General features: G+C 59.5%; 2 long non-coding RNA genes across 3 annotated transcripts; one reads left to right on the forward strand and one right to left on the reverse strand.

The window, feature by feature from the left end:
* Positions 1-920: 920 nt before the first annotated feature.
* Positions 921-6,133, forward strand: LOC120890639 (uncharacterized). 2 transcript variants are annotated; one of them, XR_013427468.1, is made up of 3 exons: positions 921-1,097; positions 2,843-3,007; positions 5,593-6,133. It is a non-coding gene; the product is annotated as an uncharacterized LOC120890639 (long non-coding RNA). The 2 variants fall into 2 exon arrangements; XR_013427467.1 differs by lacking the exon at positions 921-1,097 and having other exon boundaries at positions 2,028-3,007.
* Positions 5,877-8,193, reverse strand: LOC144367894 (uncharacterized). Its single transcript, XR_013427466.1, has 3 exons — positions 8,016-8,193; positions 7,017-7,105; positions 5,877-6,478 (listed from the first exon to the last, which is right to left on the reverse strand). It is a non-coding gene; the product is annotated as an uncharacterized LOC144367894 (long non-coding RNA).
* Positions 8,194-16,825: the final 8,632 nt, after the last annotated feature.

The raw sequence follows: 16,825 nt of genomic DNA on the forward strand, positions 1-16,825 counted from the left end.
TCATGCAGAAGGGGGAGACTGAGGTCCGGGGAGGTGAAGGGGCTTGTTCATGATCACCCGGCAGTTCTAACCCCCAAAGCTGTTTTCTCTCCAGCAGGGGAGGAAAGGGGTGGGTGGTGGGTGCAGAATCCACCTGCTCCTCACTTGGCTGGAGGGAGAGGACACCCATCCCTCCTCCCATCTCTCCTGGCCTCCCCCGCCCCCCCCTACCAAGGGCAGGCCCTGAGAGGGATGGTGCCAGTACCCAGGAGACCCCTTTCTGGCCAGCACCCATGCTGGGGCTGCAGGGACTCCGGGTGGAACCCGATCCCTTCTGCCTTAGCCACAGCCCGCTTCCTGTCCAGCTGCCTTCTGGGACGGCAGAGGGCAGTCCCTCTCGTGTACCCCATCCTGCCCAGGGCTGTGGGAGGAGAGCTCACACTGCTTCTCTCCAGGGCAGGGTCCTCTCTGGCCCCGGGTGCCCTGGCACTCTGCCAGCCCGCCCTGAGGGGAACTGAGGCCTCCCACGCAGAGGGGCTGCCGGGGCCCAGGTGGGACCTGGTCAGCTGGCTCCCAAGAGGGACCGGAGTCGTCCTCCTCCAGACACACCTTCTGGTGCCCAACCCAGCAGGGCCAGGGCCTCGAACTCGGCTGGAGCCAGGCAGAAGCCGCAGCCTGTCCAAGCACACCTGGCCAGGTGAGCGGGCCGCGAGGCCCAGAGCCAGCTCACGGCTTGGGTGTAAACAGCAGCCCAGTGGGAAGTGGGCAGGCGCCTCCGCGGCCGGCCCCAGCCCCCTCCCCGGGAGCCCCGCCCGCCCAGGGGAAGAGGGTGTCCCAACTTGTCGGAGGAGTTGCCATCCCACACCTGAGCCCACGCTGGGCGTGTGCGGGGGTGACCCACGGGGCCACAGAGAATCTTTGTCTTCCAGACCCCGCCCTTCCCTTCTCTCCCTGTTCCCCAGGCTCTTGGAAAGCCCAAGACCCATCTCAGTTCCCCACTCAGAGGCCTCCAGGACCCCGAGCCGGGCAGAGCAGGGGCAGGTGGAGCTGGATCATGCCCTGAGCGTGCTTTTGCTCCCTGCTGCCACCAGCTGAGAACTGTGACCCTGGGAAGGAAGGTCTGCAGCCCCGAGGTTTCCAGAAGGGAAAAGAACACAGATCTCTACCAAGCTCTTGACCCCATGCCCCAGTGCCCTGGCACCTCCACTTAAAGATAAGGAAACCGACGCTAGGCCTCCAGTGTTGGGAGGGCTTGCACCTCTTCTGCCTTATGTGCCCCAGCACATAGCAATACCTTAGGGTGAACTTGTGTAATGGACGGACGAGGCCCAGAGAGGTCAAGCGACTGGTTGAGTCCACACAGCGAGAAAAGAGCTCAACTGGGAATCAACCCCAGGCCAGTGTGAATCCTAAACTCAGAGCCACCCACTGAGGTGGGGGCATCACACACGGACACACGAGTGTGCTCCCACCCTTCTGTCCAAGTGCTGCCTACACAAATACACACCCATGTGGGTGCACACCCCCCTGGAGCGCCTGGCCGCTCACGCTGCTCAAGCCCGGGTCATGGGGCTCCCCCCGCACCTCCAGCAGACAGACTTCCTTCTGTGCTGGTCTCACACCCTCCTCTGTCACCACCCCCTCCTCCACGCCTGCAGCAGGCAGGATGGCACATGCCCGCTTCCACCCCCGCAGCCCTGCTGCCCTTTCTGCCTCCCGGGCCCCAGCGGCTGCACAGGGCTACACGAGACGCTCTGGAGAAGGCTTGAGACTCACAGAGCATCAGTGGCAGAGGCCCGAGCCTGGTTCCCACAGGGTGGATGGAGCCCCAGGAGTGGGCAGCATGCACCCACTCTGGTGGGCTAGTGTCTGGGTGGCATTGGGGGTTTGGCTGCCAGCAGGGCCATTCCAAAATTTGGGGTCCTCTCCCGGCTGCATCATGTGGTCCGGTCTCAGGGATCGGCTTAAACTGTAGGCGGGGGGGGGGGGGGGGGCAGGACACCAGGAGCCCTGAGCCTGCTTCGTGCAACCCAGGCCTGTGTGGGACCCAGCTGGGGGCTCAGGTCCCTGGGCAGCGGGGCAGGGAACTTGCCTGGAAGGAGAACCTGCTGCTTCTTTCCTAACGAGGGACCCATGAGGCAGAGGTGGTCAGGGCGGCTCAGAGGCTTCTGGGAGGTGCAGAAGGCAGGTGCCCAGCTCTGGTTATTCATTTGATCTCACAGCAATCCGAGGAGACGGGCACTAATGTCCCTTGGGTACCAACAGAATTCGTTTTTTCCCAGGGGGATAAACTAAGCCACGGAGAGTTCAGTCACCGGCCCCAGGTCCCTGACCCAGGCATGTAGCTGGTGTCCCTGGCATTTGCTGAGAGGATGAAGCTGAAGGGGGATGTGACCTGCACAAGGTCAGGAGCCCAGGATTGGAACCCAGGTCTGGTGTCAGAAGTTCTTGGGCTCCGGGTCCTTGGCCGAGCCTCCTCTGCAGCCCTGGGACCCACCCAGGAGGCACGGCTGGCGTCTGCCCTCGAGGGCACCCTGCACCGTGTGGCCAGCTTCCCAGAGCTCCCCAACCTTTCCTTTCCAATGGAGGCTGCAAGAAGCAGCCCCTGACAGCCAGGACCCAGCCTGGCCCTCCCAGCCCAGCCTGGGACTCACCCTGCCACACGGAATTGATTTCAGTCCCTGATGTCAGACAGGACCACTCTGTGACCAGGATGGATCAAGACAAAACATCGAGAGCACGCTGCCATCGTGTCTGAATACAGACAAAAAAATCAACACGCTCCAACACGACCCAATGTCCTCTGTCTTGGTTGCCTGAGTGACAGCAGCTTCAGCACCCATTCATTTCTCTTCCTTTCCAGATAAAAGCCACTAAGATCCCCCATCACAGAATCGCCTCCGCTTTGTGAGCACACGCCTGAGACAAAAGCACCGTCTCCTTGCATCCTCCCGGGAGCACCCAGAACAAGCCCCCGTTTTCCAGTCCTTCCTAGGACCCTGTGCGCAGATGGCCCACGGCTTCCCAGGTGTGCACGCTCCTCCGTTCCAACCGCCAATAGACCCCCACTGCGCTCAGGCAGGTGACTCTGGTGGCCCTTGGCTGGGACCCTGCACGAAGTCTCACAACTGAACAAGACTTGGTTTGTTCAGCCCATTTCATTGATGCCTCTGGAGCCACAGCAGTGAGTCAGCCCCAGAGTATCAGCCCCTTGGGAGGCACGACGGGGCCAGAGGGGAGCCTTCACTCCATCTGTCCCCAGGAGGCCTATTTCCAGCCCCGTGGCTGGAGAAAGAATGTTCATGCTTGATGGTCCCGCAGCACCTGCTGGCCCCGTTCGCTGTCCCTTCCGCCCCAGCCCTGTGCTAGGGCGTTGGCACCTGCAGGAGGAGACGGAGGAAGGGAACGAGTGCTTGGGCCAGCAGCCCTGGGCCCCGCGCTTGCCTCGGCCTCTCATTTGCCATGTAGCCTGCTCCTCAGTTTATCCATCAGGACAATGGGTGGGTGAGGCCCAGGCGGGTGAAAGGTTGATGGGACTTGCCCACCTGGGCCCGCTCTCTCCCTTGCCATGAACCCTTCAGGTTCAGGCAGGGCAGAAACCTTCTGGTCTCCCGCTCTCTACCCTGGTTCCCTGAGGGTTAATCCAGTCTTCACCTTCTAGAACAGACACAGGGCTGACCTGAGGCGCAGGTGCGCATCTGGGGGATTCCATATGTCCCCGGTCACTAGAGCCCTGGCTGGGGAGGGAGCCGTGACCAGTGGAAAGCGTCGGGCTCAGGCTCTGTGTCCTTCCAGCCCGGTTCCTCCTCACTCCCCGGATCAGGGACCACATCCAAGCCAAACAGGATGGTCCGGACAGAGCCGGAGGTGGCTCAGGTAGGGCCCACAGGGCCCCGGGGCTCCCAGGGAGGAGCCGGTGGCAGTTGAGGAAGAAGGTCTCTGAGGCTTCATTCAGCTCTAAATCCTGCTGTCTGGTGACGGGATGTGGCATTCTCCTCTCTGCCCCAGGCGGGAGGACAGGAAGGAAGCAGAGCTGGGGACTGAGGTGTGAGCCAACAGGTGACCTTTCAAAAGAGGGAAGAGAGGATCCAGAAAGCCTGTGGGTCCTTCAGTGCCCTCTCCTCACACTCTATTCAGATTCACTCTTCCAGGCCCTTCCACATCCCCCTCCCAAATGCCTCTCCCCTCTGCCTGGAAGTCCCTCCCCTCCTTATCCCCTTTGCTTGGAGATTCCATCCATCAAGCCTCATCTTAATGTCACTTCCTCCAAGAAGCCTCCCCTGGTTGGATCTTGGATGTACCTATGGCTCTCTCTGCCCCTCCCTCTCAAACTTGAACACAGTGAGTAGTAAGTCACTGTCTGTGACCTTCCTCCAGGGTAAGCAGCAGCCTGTTGTGTTCACCCCTGAATCCCCACTGCCTGGGAGGAGCCTGGCATACAGTGGGTGCCACATAAATGTTTGATGATGAGTGATCACAGTGATGGAGATAACTTTAGGGGCCAGAGCTGAAAGCAAAGAACCGTAAGTTGGAAAGGTTTTGGTGGCAACGCTTTTGAGCAAGATTTGGAGATTGGGGTGCCTGAGTCAAGTAGGGAGGGGCTTGCCCTGGTCTAGGCACAGCCTGGGCAAAGATGAGGAGATACCAGTGGGAAATGATGGCTCTGAGAGACTTCTACTTCAGGTAAGGCTGGGACTTAGATCCTGCTAAGGACAACTCCAATCCCTAGATCAATTTTTTGAAAAAAAAAAAAATTCATCTTCTTAAGACCACTGAACAGTTCAGTAGGTAGAAGCCAGGCACAGTGGTGCCCGCGTGTAGTTCCCAGCTACTTGAGAGGCTGAGGATCACTTGAGTCCAGGAATTCAAGACCAGCAGGGCAACACAGTGAGATCATGCCTCAAAACAAAAACAAAACTTAACAAGGTAGCAAAGAGGGGCTGGGGTTGTGGCTCAGAGGTAGAGCGCTCGCCTAGCATGCATGAGGCACTGGGTTCAATCCTCAGCACCCCATAAAAATAAAATACAGATATGTGTGTCCACCTATAACTAAAAAATAAATATTAAAAAAAAAACAAGGTAGCAAGTCATTTTCTAGCAAAGAATATTCTATCCAGAATTCAGAAGGCAAGAATCCAGGGGAAATGTCCGGCGTGCAAGACCACATTTTCCCCGGAGCATTTGCCAACATGAAAGAAACAGCTTTGAAACCAACCTGTGGTTGTGATGACCTCATGGGGCAGGGGTGAGAGAAGGAGGGTAAAAGGCGAACCCAGGGACCCGGGGAGGTGCTCAGTGGTGGAGTGCCTGGTTAATATGGATGAGGCCCAGGTTCAACCCCCAGCACCACAAAAAAAAGAAAAAAGAAGGAAGAAAAGATGAGGAATCCAGTACTCTATGTCACCTTTAAATCAAAATGTCCTTGAATAAAGGTGAACCAAACCTTGAGCACAGTCACATGGGTGATTCAAGAAACTCAGCCCCTGAACATGAATTAAAGGGCCTTGGATTAGTAATGACCCCAGGTATCTGGTAGACATGAACGAAAGACTTGTCTAAAGGGGAGGTGATAGCATCTGAGGCCTCATGTGATTCTCACAAATTATTTTTCAGATGTGGTGAGCAGAGCACAAAGATAACCAGGCGTACAAGGAGACAAGACCCCATGAGCAAGAATCGGCACAAACAAAAGACAACAGAGATTGACCATGAAGAGTTCCGATACAGGAATTATCAGACATTATGGCCTTTGAAAGGTGTTTAAAAAAAACATAAGAATCACAGGCTTACAGATCCTCGTGGTCCAGCTGATCCTAAAATTCACATGGAGATGGAAGGAACCCCTAATAGCCAAAAGAATCAGGAAAAGAACAAATTTGGAGGCTCATAGCTCCTGATTCCAAGATATATAGGCAGATAGATAGATTATCTTTATTTTACTTATTTGTTTTTCTATGGTGCTGAGGATGGAACCCAGTGACTCACACATGAGAGGCAAGTGCTCTGCCACTGAGCTACCGCCCCAGCCCCATGATTCCAAGACTTAATGCAAAGCTACAATAATCAAGACTGTGCCGGACCAACCTTTAGACAGACAAATAGACCAAAAGAATGTAACTTAGAGTTCAGGAATAAACCCACGTGTTTGTGCTCATTTGAATTCTGACAAGGGTACTAAGAGAAGTCAGCGTGCGGGGAGAGTTTTCAACACATTACGCCGGGACAGCTGGACCTTTACCTTGTGAAATAATGAAGCTGTCCCTCTACCTCCCACCTTATACCCCAGTACACCATTAACTCAAAATGAGGGTGGAGGCCTCAGGAAGGAGACTCACGTCATAAGATACAGGAGCGTTTTCTCCCTCTTTCCCTACCCCACTCCCAGCTCCCTCTGTTTTCTCTGCCACTGAGAATGCAGCCAGGAGATAGCCATCTGTGTCAGGAGGGAAGTTCTTATCAGAATCCAGTCCTGCCGGCACCTTCATCTCCGACTTCCAGCCTGCAGAAGTATGAGAAATGCTCTCTGGATTTCTGTGCCAGGCCCGCAGGTCTGCGGCACTTTTGTTATAGCATCCCCAAATGAGCCAACATCATTAGTCATCCGGAAAATATAAATTAAAGCCACAGCAAGATGGCTAAGGTGGCTACACCAAGAAGAAAGTCAGTGACAGGTGTTGTTAAGGACAACCGAGGGTGGCTTAGCGATTGCTAGGGGTGAGGGGTGACAATGCAGTTTGGGAGGACGGAATATTCTAGAATGAGACTACGCTAGGCAGTGCTCTGCTCTGCCACTGAGTTACATCCCCAGCTCTATATTTTAAAATTAGATATTAATATATTAATATTTAAAGATTATGTATGTGAAGACCCTCAGAAATAATGCTAAGAAATGCCGGCTAAGGCATGTTGAGCGCTAACCATGCAGCCGGAGGCTTCTAAGCACCTTCTTGGGGGGAGGCACTTGTCCCCCCACATCCCGCCAGGCAGGGGCCGCTACTTTTCCAAATCTCAGGTGAAAACTGAGGGAGGCCGCTTACCGGAGGTCCGTCAGGAGGCCGAGTTGAGGTTCAGACCCAGGCTGTCTCCCCACGTCCTGCTGCTCTGAGATCATTGTCTGGAGAGGAGCCTGAGGGTGGGGAGGATGTGCCCAGGTCCCACGTGACCCAGCGCCCACCAGGCCTGGAGCCAGGACAGGGGCCTCCCAAGTGCCCCCCCACCCCCCACAGGAGGCCCTCGGCTTCAGGGGCTCGGGGGCTGGGGCTGCTATTAGGATCCAGGACTTGATTTCCTAGACCTTAGAGGCCTGCCCTTCCTCTGGGTGTTGGAGGGACCTCAGGGAAGTTTTCACAGAGAATAAGAACACTTGCTGCGCACCCCGAGCAGGGCAAAGTGCCACGCACGCTCTGAGCCTGGCCTAGTGAACCTTCCAAAGCCCCTTCTTACTGCATCCCCTGTTTATCTTGCTCTTTTAACTGTTGCAAATTTAGGGGTTCAGAGACCTGATGAAAGGTCTTGGGGTGTAGCTTAATGGTAAAGTGCTTGCCTAGCATGTGTGAGGCCGTGGGTTCAATTCCCAACACTGAAAAAAAAAAAAAAAGATAAAACAGAGATGTGATGAAACCTGCCCAAGGCCACACAGCTGGTAAGTGGTGAAGTGACCCTTAACTCAGCCACATGGGCCTAGCATCTGAGACCAAGCCACTACATTTGAAAGGATGGGCCAGGACCCTCAACAGACCCCAGGCCTTGGCTGTTATTTGAGTGGCCCCATAGAAGTTAGGAGAAGGCCGGGGAAAGGAGTTCGGGGAGCCTGGGGCAGGGCTGTGCGGCTGGGGGTGTAGTGGTGAACGGTGGCCTGGTGGAGGGGCGCGAGGTAAGGAGGAGGAGTGGGCGGTGGGCCCAGGGCCAGCAGGGGCTTCCTGATTGGGAATCTGGGCAGCAAAGAGCCCTGGACAGACTTCCGAGTTCCTCTGTCACCCCCATAGACAAGTCCCCCCTTTCCTTGTGACACCCTCGCTGCCGTGACGCTCTCCTACCTTCAGCTCTTCACTAGGGCCGCCAGCGGGGGGCAGGTGGGACCCTCCTTAGCTGCTCTGGGTCCCTGGCTCACAGTGCAGCACAACCCTGGGACTCAGCCCAGGGCCCAGCCCACGTGGCCCTGCCAGGCAGCAAGAGGAGGGGGCACCTCCTCCTGTCCCTAAGTGTGTCCCTCTCCTGCTCAGCTCCGATTTGCAGGAGGCACAGGGCTGACACATCCAGGGCCAGTCAACAGTGACTCAGGGCAGCAGCTGCAGCCCCAACGTGGTGACTAAGACTTGGGGCTCCCCCTGGTAAGGGACCCTGCACCCGAGTCTGCCAAGAAGGGCCTGTGTGTCTGCTGGCCTGAGGTGGAAGGGCCCCTCCTCCTTTCTGGGAGCTGGGGCTCCGTTGGCAGCAGCCTCCAAAACCTGGATTGGGGAGGCTTTCTCAGGGAGAGGGAGAAACGGGGACCGGGCTGCTGGGACATGCTTCCTGGTGACCAGGTCATGCACACGTCCAGCTGACACTTATAAAGAGGGGGGGCATGTGTCAGGAGAGTGAGCCGGGGAGCCCACCTGCCTGAGTTTCAATTCTAACTCAGGCATCCACTAGCGGTGTCACTGTGGGCAAGTCACTTGACATCTCTGAACCTCAGTTTCTCCACCGGCGAAATGGACATAACAGGAAGGTATTAATTGCAAAGTGTTCCCAGCAGCATTTTCTGGCTGTTCTGAGTGACCTCTCGATCTTGTCTTCTGAGCAAGTGGCAGACAAGTCCCCAGCCCTCCTGGGGCTCACACAGCCAAACTGCAAATAAGAATCCAAATACAGAAACAAGATCCATCCTCTCAATGGCCTGGTGAGTGCTGGGAAGGAAAGAGTTGAGGTTTGTGACAGAGTGCAGGAGGGGTGGGGGGTGTCAAAACTGCTCTGAGCAGGTGACAGTTGAGAGACACCCCCCTGCTCCCCCCCCCATGAGGAGGAAGCTGTGTGACAGTCTGTGAACAGAGTACTCCAGGCAGGGGAACAGCCAGGGCAAAGGCCCTGAGGCAGGAATGAAGCCACCAGGTGGGGACAGGAGACAGGCAAGCTCACAGGTTTGTCAAAGGACCTTGGCCTCTGTCCCCACCCCCAATTAAGCCAGAAGGTCTCCAGGCAGAGACAGATGTCCCCTGGGGGCAGGCCAAAATTGCTGCTGGCTGAAAATCACCGGGTGCAGGAGAATGTGGCCAGCGGCCTCTGTCAGGAGCCGGGTGTTGGGGGAGGTCCCAGTGGGCCCAGCCTTCCCCCAGCCATCACAGGCCCCTTGGGGTCCCTAGGACCCTGCCTCCCCTCCTCTCCATGATCTGGCCTCCCACGGGGCCTTCCCTAGATGCCCCCTGGCATGTGCAAGAGGCCCTCCAAAAATTGCCTTAGGGGAGGGTGGTCACAGAGCCACCGACCAGAAAAACCAGCCTCAGAGAGCTGCCCTGGGCCCCCACTCAGGGGAGGGGGAGGGGAGCCTGGGACTGGACAGCCCCTTCCCCTCAGAGCGCTGGCCCGCCCTGCCCACCGCCGTTCTCTGGGTCCCTCCTGTCTTCCCTCTGCCCACCCAGGCATGCGCCACCCCCCTGGCTGGCTGGCCGCCCTGTCCCCGGCTCCCCTCTCTGCCCGGGGCCCCCTCCCTGGGCCAGGCTGTCTCTCCCCAGCGGCTCCAGTGGTTTGGACGCTCAGCGCCTCCTGCCCACATGACCTCACTCCCCACTTGCACACGCTCCTGCACACACGGCCCGCGTATGTGAGCTCACGCAAACACAGGGACACACGCACACGTGGACCAGACCTGCGCCCAGGGAGGCTCCCCGTCCCCACCCCCGGACCACTGCCCAGGAGCAGAGGACCCCTCGCCGTCCTCCTGCCTCCCGTCTCTCTCAGGGCAGAGGGGCTGACCTGGGCAGGAGCCCGCCACCTCCTCTGGTGGCCAACCCCGGCTGGGAGCTGGAGACCCCTCGCCCTGGGAGACCTGGGTGCGCGCCTCGGTTTCCCCTGCGAACAGGAGTCTTGCCCTCAGTCTGGCCCAGGACAGCCACAGGGAATCTGCAGACGGCCCCCTGCCCTCCTCTGACCCCTGGGGCCCCCTGGGTCTGGGCCTGGGACCTCTGCAGTTAGCCCCCCACTGGCGGCCTGTCTCCAGGAGAGCTTCCCAGCAGACTTGGGGGGTCGGCAGGACGGGGAGCCGGCCCTCTGCCTTCTAATTTAGATTCCTGGGTTTATGGCAGGAAGCGCAGCGAGGCTGACGCTGTAATTAAGGCGATTCCTGAGGCTTCGGAGGAGAGCGCTGCCGCCCCGCCTCTCCCTACCTCCGCCAGAAGCCCCAACCTCAGAGCCCGGCAGCTCCTCTGCCTCAGCTCCCCGGCTCTGGAACTCCATTTTGCATCCCAAGAACTCAGAGATGGGCATCTGCATCCCCAGGGTCACACAGCCCCGAGGGGGCACCCGCCTGGGCTGCCTCTCGGCCTCCCTCTGCCAGCTGTGACCCAGCCCAGGGACATGGGGAGCCCCACCTGTGGCTCCTTTCTTCTCTCCTCCCTGGACCCCAGGCCCCATCTTCACTGAGTACCCCTCCCCCTGCATTCCTGAGGTGTCTGGGCAGAGTCGGGCCAGGGATGTGGCAGGAGGGGCAGCTCCCACCCAGGGGTCAAGACCAGGGCAGCAGCCTGGGCAGGAGCACCCGCCTGCGGCCGAGGCCTGGGGATGCGCTGGGGACATGGTGGCCAGGAGATCCGGCGGCTCGGCCTCTCTGACTGTCCCTCCCATCCATGGGGCCCCAGGGGTGGAGCTTAAATTCCTGTTGTGCTCCTGGCTGTGTCCCCTGGGCCTCTCCCCTGGGCCTCAGTGTTAGCATCTGTGCAAAGGGAGCACCATCTGTGCAGAGACCGGGTCTCCTCCAGTCCCTGGCTGGGCTCAGGGGATGCTGAGGCCCCCCCAGAGCTCTGGGTGACGTCACCAGCCCCACTCCACATTTCGTCCCGCCCGGCCAGGCTCTGTGGCCTTGGGCACCCCATCCTCTGGGCCTCTGCACGTTCCTTGGTAAGGATGAAGGGCCCAGTGGAGCGAGGGTCTCAGACTCTGGAATTTCACAACTGATACCAATCCAAATTATGCGGCAGGCCTGAGTGGGCTGTGACATTTTGCTTTGCCAAGTTGGGGCAAAGCCAAATGTCAAGCACAAAGACACAGGAGAAGCAGAGGTGAGACGTCGCTGCATACCTAGGGCTCGGTGGCCTGTCCTTCACAGCTGGCTGGGGACACCTTTGTCCTAGACAGCTTTGGATTCTGCATGGATTGGGGCTACCACCTTGAGCTTGTGTCAGTCTGGGGGCGTGTGGGTATCCAAGTCGGGGGAGGCACTGTGAGGGGTGAGGGTGGCCACAGCCTGAGTTCCCAGGTCCGGGGAGCAGACACGATCGAGGCAGGGGCGGGAGGGGTGCGCGGCATTCCTCTGACCAGGGAGAAAGGGGACTTTGTTGCCCGGAGCTGAGCCACCCCCGGCCTCCCTGTATGCCTGGGCGCTCTGCCAGGGATACAGAAACCCGCGAAGGGTGCACCAGGCCTCTGTCGAAGCCTCTGCCTGCCTCGAGCTGGGTGTCCCCTGCCGGCCACGCTGCCCTCCCAGCTGAGGGCCTAGATAGGGGCAGCCAAGTACAGATGGCAGCGGGGCGGGGCTCAGTCTGGAGCCCAGGGAGAGCGGGAGGTTGGGGTGGCGGTGCCCAGACTGAGGAAACACCCCGACAAGCTGGGGGCCAAGGCAGGGAGGGCAGGTGACAGCCCGGGGCTCCCACTTCCACGCTGCTGCCTCTGTCAGCCCCGAGACAACCCAGGGGGAGGTCCACTGAGAAAGGGAAGCTCAGCCAAGGGACTTTCTCAGCTCTGACCCCAAAGCTCCAGCTTCCGCAAGTCCTGCCCCCTCCTCCCAGCTGCAGGGAGACTCAGGGTCACCTGGGAGAAGAGCAGCTGCCCATCTGTCCCCAAACTTGGGAATCTGAGCGCCCATCCACCAGGTCTGTACCCCCACCACCTTCCAGGCTTATAAGATCAAAGGGCGAAGCGCTCAGTAGGTGTCTAATAAGTGCTCATTGATACCCTGGTTGACCAGGCAGGCCCCTGTGTGCCTGTCCCCTGTATGTGCCCTCAGCTGGCCCTCCAGGCCATCCTTTGGGCACCTTTGCCTTCTCTGCCTGGCTTCCACTGACATTTTGTCTCCTCCTGAATGACCCTGGGAGTCCTCTGGGGTAGCCACCTCATCCTACAGGGGATGAGGGGGACCCAGTGCAGGGTCTGCTGGCAGCCTCCTCCCCAGGCCTAGGGTGACTGGCATGGAAGGCAGCTCAGACGGGAGTTCTTTATCTCTGTTGTCCCCTCACGGTGGGAGGAGGGCTGGGGACTGGAGATGGCCCCTGGTGGTGGCAGCAGGGCCCCACTCTGACCTGGAGGCCCCGCTGGGGGGCCTGCCAGCTCTGGAATGCACAACCTCTGCCATCCCCTCCCTCAGACACGGTTAAGACCCCAGCCCGGCCTTTGTCACAGCCTGGCTGGCTTAATAGGATTGGGCGGGGGCAGAGCGGGCCTCTGGTAGGGAGCCCTCCCTGCGCAGCCACAATGGGGCCCTGTGACATCATGCTGCCCCCCACTGTGATGTCAGGGGCTGTCACAATGGACCTTCCCAGACGCCCAGCCTGGGGGCGGGACAGAGGGCTGGGATGGGGTCGTGGGGGCAGGGCCGGGACACCTGCATGCTTGGTGGCTCAGGCCTGGGAGTGGCCCTGAAGGACAGGCTGGGCAGAGGCTGCAGCCCCACAGAGGGGGGCAGAGCAAGCTACTTTCACTTAGAGGGCAGTGGGGACAGGCAGACAGCTCGGGTATGGGGTCTGGTAGCAGAGATTTCTGGAAAGGCCTGAGGACAGGGGGTCCGAGGGGTTCTGCAGGTGGCTGTGGTTTCCACAGGCGGGAACAGGAGAGGGGGGCCGGGGAGGCCGGGGATGGAGAACGGGTGGGGGGCGGGGAATCAGGGTAAAATCGAGGGGACAGCCTCTGTGGATGCAGAGGAGGCCTGTCCCAGGGCTGCCACCACCTGAGCCCAGACGCTGGGGTTGCTCAGATGCCCCTGGGCCCCAGCCCTGGGGGAAGGCCCCTCACCCAGCGGTCCCCAAGCTGCCTGGCGCTGCCAGACCAGTGTGGAAACTGCGCCGTGCACCCGGCTCCCGCTCGGGAATGTGATGAGGCTGCTGGAATGGGCCCGGCCAGGGCCAGGGGCCGTCCCGGGCCGGGTGGGGTGCGGCGGCCGCTTCCCAGCAGCCCGGCCAGCTCCGCCGCGGAGGCTGGCTCCTGGGGTGTGGAGGGGAGAGCCAGACCCACATGGCGGGAGTGGGCCCGCTGCCCTGGAGAGGGCGCCAGGGTGGGAGCCGGCAGCGGGTGGTTATCCCCGCCAGGAGGGACTCCTCCAAGCCTCCATGTTACAGACGGACCCCCTGAGACCACAGAGGCCTGGGCACATGCAGGGCCCCAGAGCCAGGGACAGAAGACGCCCCATAGAACCGGAGCCAGGTGTGGTGGCGCACCCCTGGAATCCCAGCTGTGGGGAGGCCGAGGCAGGAGAACCGCAGGTTCGAAGCCAGCCTCTAGCAGGACAGTGCTCCTGGGTTCAAACCTCAGGACCTGCCCCTACCACACACACACACACACACAAAAAAAAAAAAAAAAAAAAAAGTGAGAGAGAGGGGGGCACAGAGAGAGAGAGAGAGAATTTTAACATTTATTTATTTTTTCTTAATTCTCGGCGGACACAACATCCCCGTTGGCATGTGGTGCTGCTGAGGATCGAACCCGGGCCGCACGCATGCCAGGCGAGCGCGCCACCGCCTGAGCCACATCCCCAGCCCCTTTCCACTGGATCTTAAACCCCCAAGGCTTCTAATTGCCCCTTTATGTTAGGCGGTGAGATGAGCTGGTCCTTGTCTGATGATTGTAACCTTGCTGAGCCTCAGTGTTCCCATCTAATAATGGGAATAAATCCATGCCTTGCAGGGCTACAAACCTTCAATAAGACAACATGAAGCCAGGCACCGTGGTGCACACCCATAAGCCCAGAGCCTTGGGAGGCTGAGACTGGAGGACTGCAAGGTTAAGGCCAGCCTCAGCAACTCAGTGAGACCCTGACTCTAAATAAAATATATAAAAAGGGCTGGGGATGTGGCTCAGGGTTAAGTGTCCCTGGGTTCAAACCCTGGTACCAAAAAAACAAGAGTCTCAGGCCTGGCTCAGTGACTGGCACAAAGTAGGTCTCAGAAATGTTTGATGGCTTCTCTGTTTCTGTGGTTCCAGTCAGCCAGCAGGAGCTGAGCCACCTGCCCCACAGGTAGTCCCGCCCCAAACCTGGTCGGACATGGAATAATCTTCCCTGGGGCACCACCAGGTCAAGCCCAGTCCTTCTCCCTTTTTATTTATCTGTTTATTGAGCAAATATTTATTGCTGGGCCAACTGTATCGGGGAGCGAGTGATCAGTGTCATGCGCAGCCTGGGTGCAGCCCAGAGGTCCCAGCTGCAGATCCAAGCGCTTTCCAAGTAGGTGCTCCTCGGGCTCCTGTTTATGGCTCACCTAGATCCTGGGCCTCAGCCAGGGCTGGGGGGTGTGAGTGGGGAGGAAGGGCAGAGAGCCGGCCGGTTCCTCTAGGATTTGCTAATTAATTGGGTAGTCGAAGGCCGGTTCCTGGCGAAACTGTTTTGACTTGTACCCAGACTGGGAGGCTGGAGGGAGGGGCGAGTCCCCTCCCAGAGCCCTCTAATTGCTGCCTTTGCCTCTGTCAGGGTTTTGCTGGGCCCTGACTGCCAAGGCCCTGCAGCTCAGAGCCCAGAAGGGCAGCAGGCTGCAGGCCCACTTCCCAGCCGGGAAGACCGAGGCGGCTGGTGGCAGGGCTGGTGGTCTAGAGCCAGTGTGGAGGCAGAGGGGGGCTGTCCTGGTCGCCTCCCAGATGTGAAGGGGAGGCTGGGGCCTCCCCAACAGACCTGGAATCAGGCAGGGCCAACCTCCTCCTGACACTTCCCCGTCCCCTCACCTGATGGGCTCCCACCTGGTCTGGGACGGAACTTCCTCAAAGAAGCTGCCTGGACCCTCCAGACTGGGTCAGGTGCACCCCCCAGTTTCTGTTCCACCGGCTCCTCTTCTGCCTCCGTGGCCCCCACCGGACTCATGTGGACAGAGAGGGGCTTCATGCGACTCTGTGGCCCACTGCCTGGCCTGGCACAGAGCGGGAGGTGACCAGAGGGAAGGAACAGAGGGACAGACACTCCGGGTGTCTGGGGTCTGTGGCAGTGTGGCCTCAGTGTCCCCAGAACTAGTGACTCCCATACTTCCACTAGCGAGGCACCCTTGAGAGGAGGCAGGACAGTGTCCGGTCCTGGCGGCTGAGGGAGGCCGGCGGCCAGCTGTGTAGCCAGGCCTCTGTGGCACGGGGCGAAGGGCTGGATCAGCACCGCTGGGGCTTGACTCCGGCTCCCTCCTGCTGCCCATGGGCCAGTGGCCCTGGCAAGCTCGGCCCGCCACTGCAGCCCTGGAGGGTCATGGAAGGACCTAGGCCAAGCCCTTGGGCGCAGTGGCGAGCCCAGCTGACCCGGGCAGGTGCTTGCTGATGCCCGATCTTGCCCCGGGGCACAGGCTCCTTCTGCCCTCGGTGGCTTGTTTGCTTTTCACTCGTGGCGGGAACTTGGATCACTTGGTCCCGAGCTGCTGGCCGGGTTTCGCTGCAGTGAAGTTACTTTTTCCTTTTTTTTTTTTTTTTTTAATTTTAACCCTCGCTAGACTTTCTTTTTTGCAGTCCTGGGGATTGAGCCATGGAACCCGGGCGCCCCGCCACTGAGCTACATCCTCAGCCCTTCCTTGTTGTTTTTTGGAGACAGGCTCTGGAACTGCTCCAGCCTCAGCCTCCCAGGTCCCTGGGCGTACTTCGCCCCGGGCTCGGCCCTCTCTCCCAGGGGGCCTGGTTCCGTCTGTTGGAGAAGCGTGTGGAGGAGCCCAGGTGTGGGGCCGGGTGTGCATGTTATTAGAGGGGTGTCACTGCGTTCCGGCCTTCTAGGGGACACAGCTTAGTTTGCTTTAATTTAAAAAAAGTTTCCCCTTTAGCCAGTTGTGGGGTCTCTGGGGAACTAGAGAGAACAGGGTCGGTCTGTGGCCTCTAGGCTTGTGCGGGCTCCCAGGCCCACGGAGGGCCTCAGGTCCAGCGGGGCTGAGGGAGCGGGAGCACGGGACCCCTCTGCCAGGCTCAGCCCTTCCTCGACCGTGCCTGCTCACCAGTGGGGTGGGCTCAGCGGCCTGGCAGCTTCAGGAACGGGCTGACCCCCTGCTGGACCAACAGCTCTGTGGCCCTTGTCCAGCCAGAGGTAGAGTGGTCACCTGAACCAGGCCAGGCAAGGGTGAGGCCCCAGGACGTTCTGCTGAGCACCATGCCAGCCCACCTGGTGGCCCAGCACTAGTGAGAGGGGAGGAAGGCCAGCTGCCCTGACCACCCTCACCCTGCCCAGCCCCAGCCACAACTGACCCAGGAAAGTCTCCCCCAGCAGGGAGCTAGGCAGTGCAGGCCTTGCCACCCCAGGGCAAGCAGCATCTGTCCTATCCCCCACGACTCCAGGCTGAGTCCTCCAGGCTGAGTCGATGCTGCCTCTCCCAGGGACGGGAATCCTGCCACGTGCTGCTTAAAGACTGCAATGGCTCCCTATTACCCTCAAGCAAAATCCCACTCCTGGACCTGCCCTGCAAGACCTTGGCGAATTCGGCAGAACCCGTGTCACGACTTC

This window comes from Ictidomys tridecemlineatus, chromosome 11, assembly GCF_052094955.1.
Source record: "Ictidomys tridecemlineatus isolate mIctTri1 chromosome 11, mIctTri1.hap1, whole genome shotgun sequence".
NCBI classification, from domain to species: domain Eukaryota; kingdom Metazoa; phylum Chordata; class Mammalia; order Rodentia; family Sciuridae; genus Ictidomys; species Ictidomys tridecemlineatus.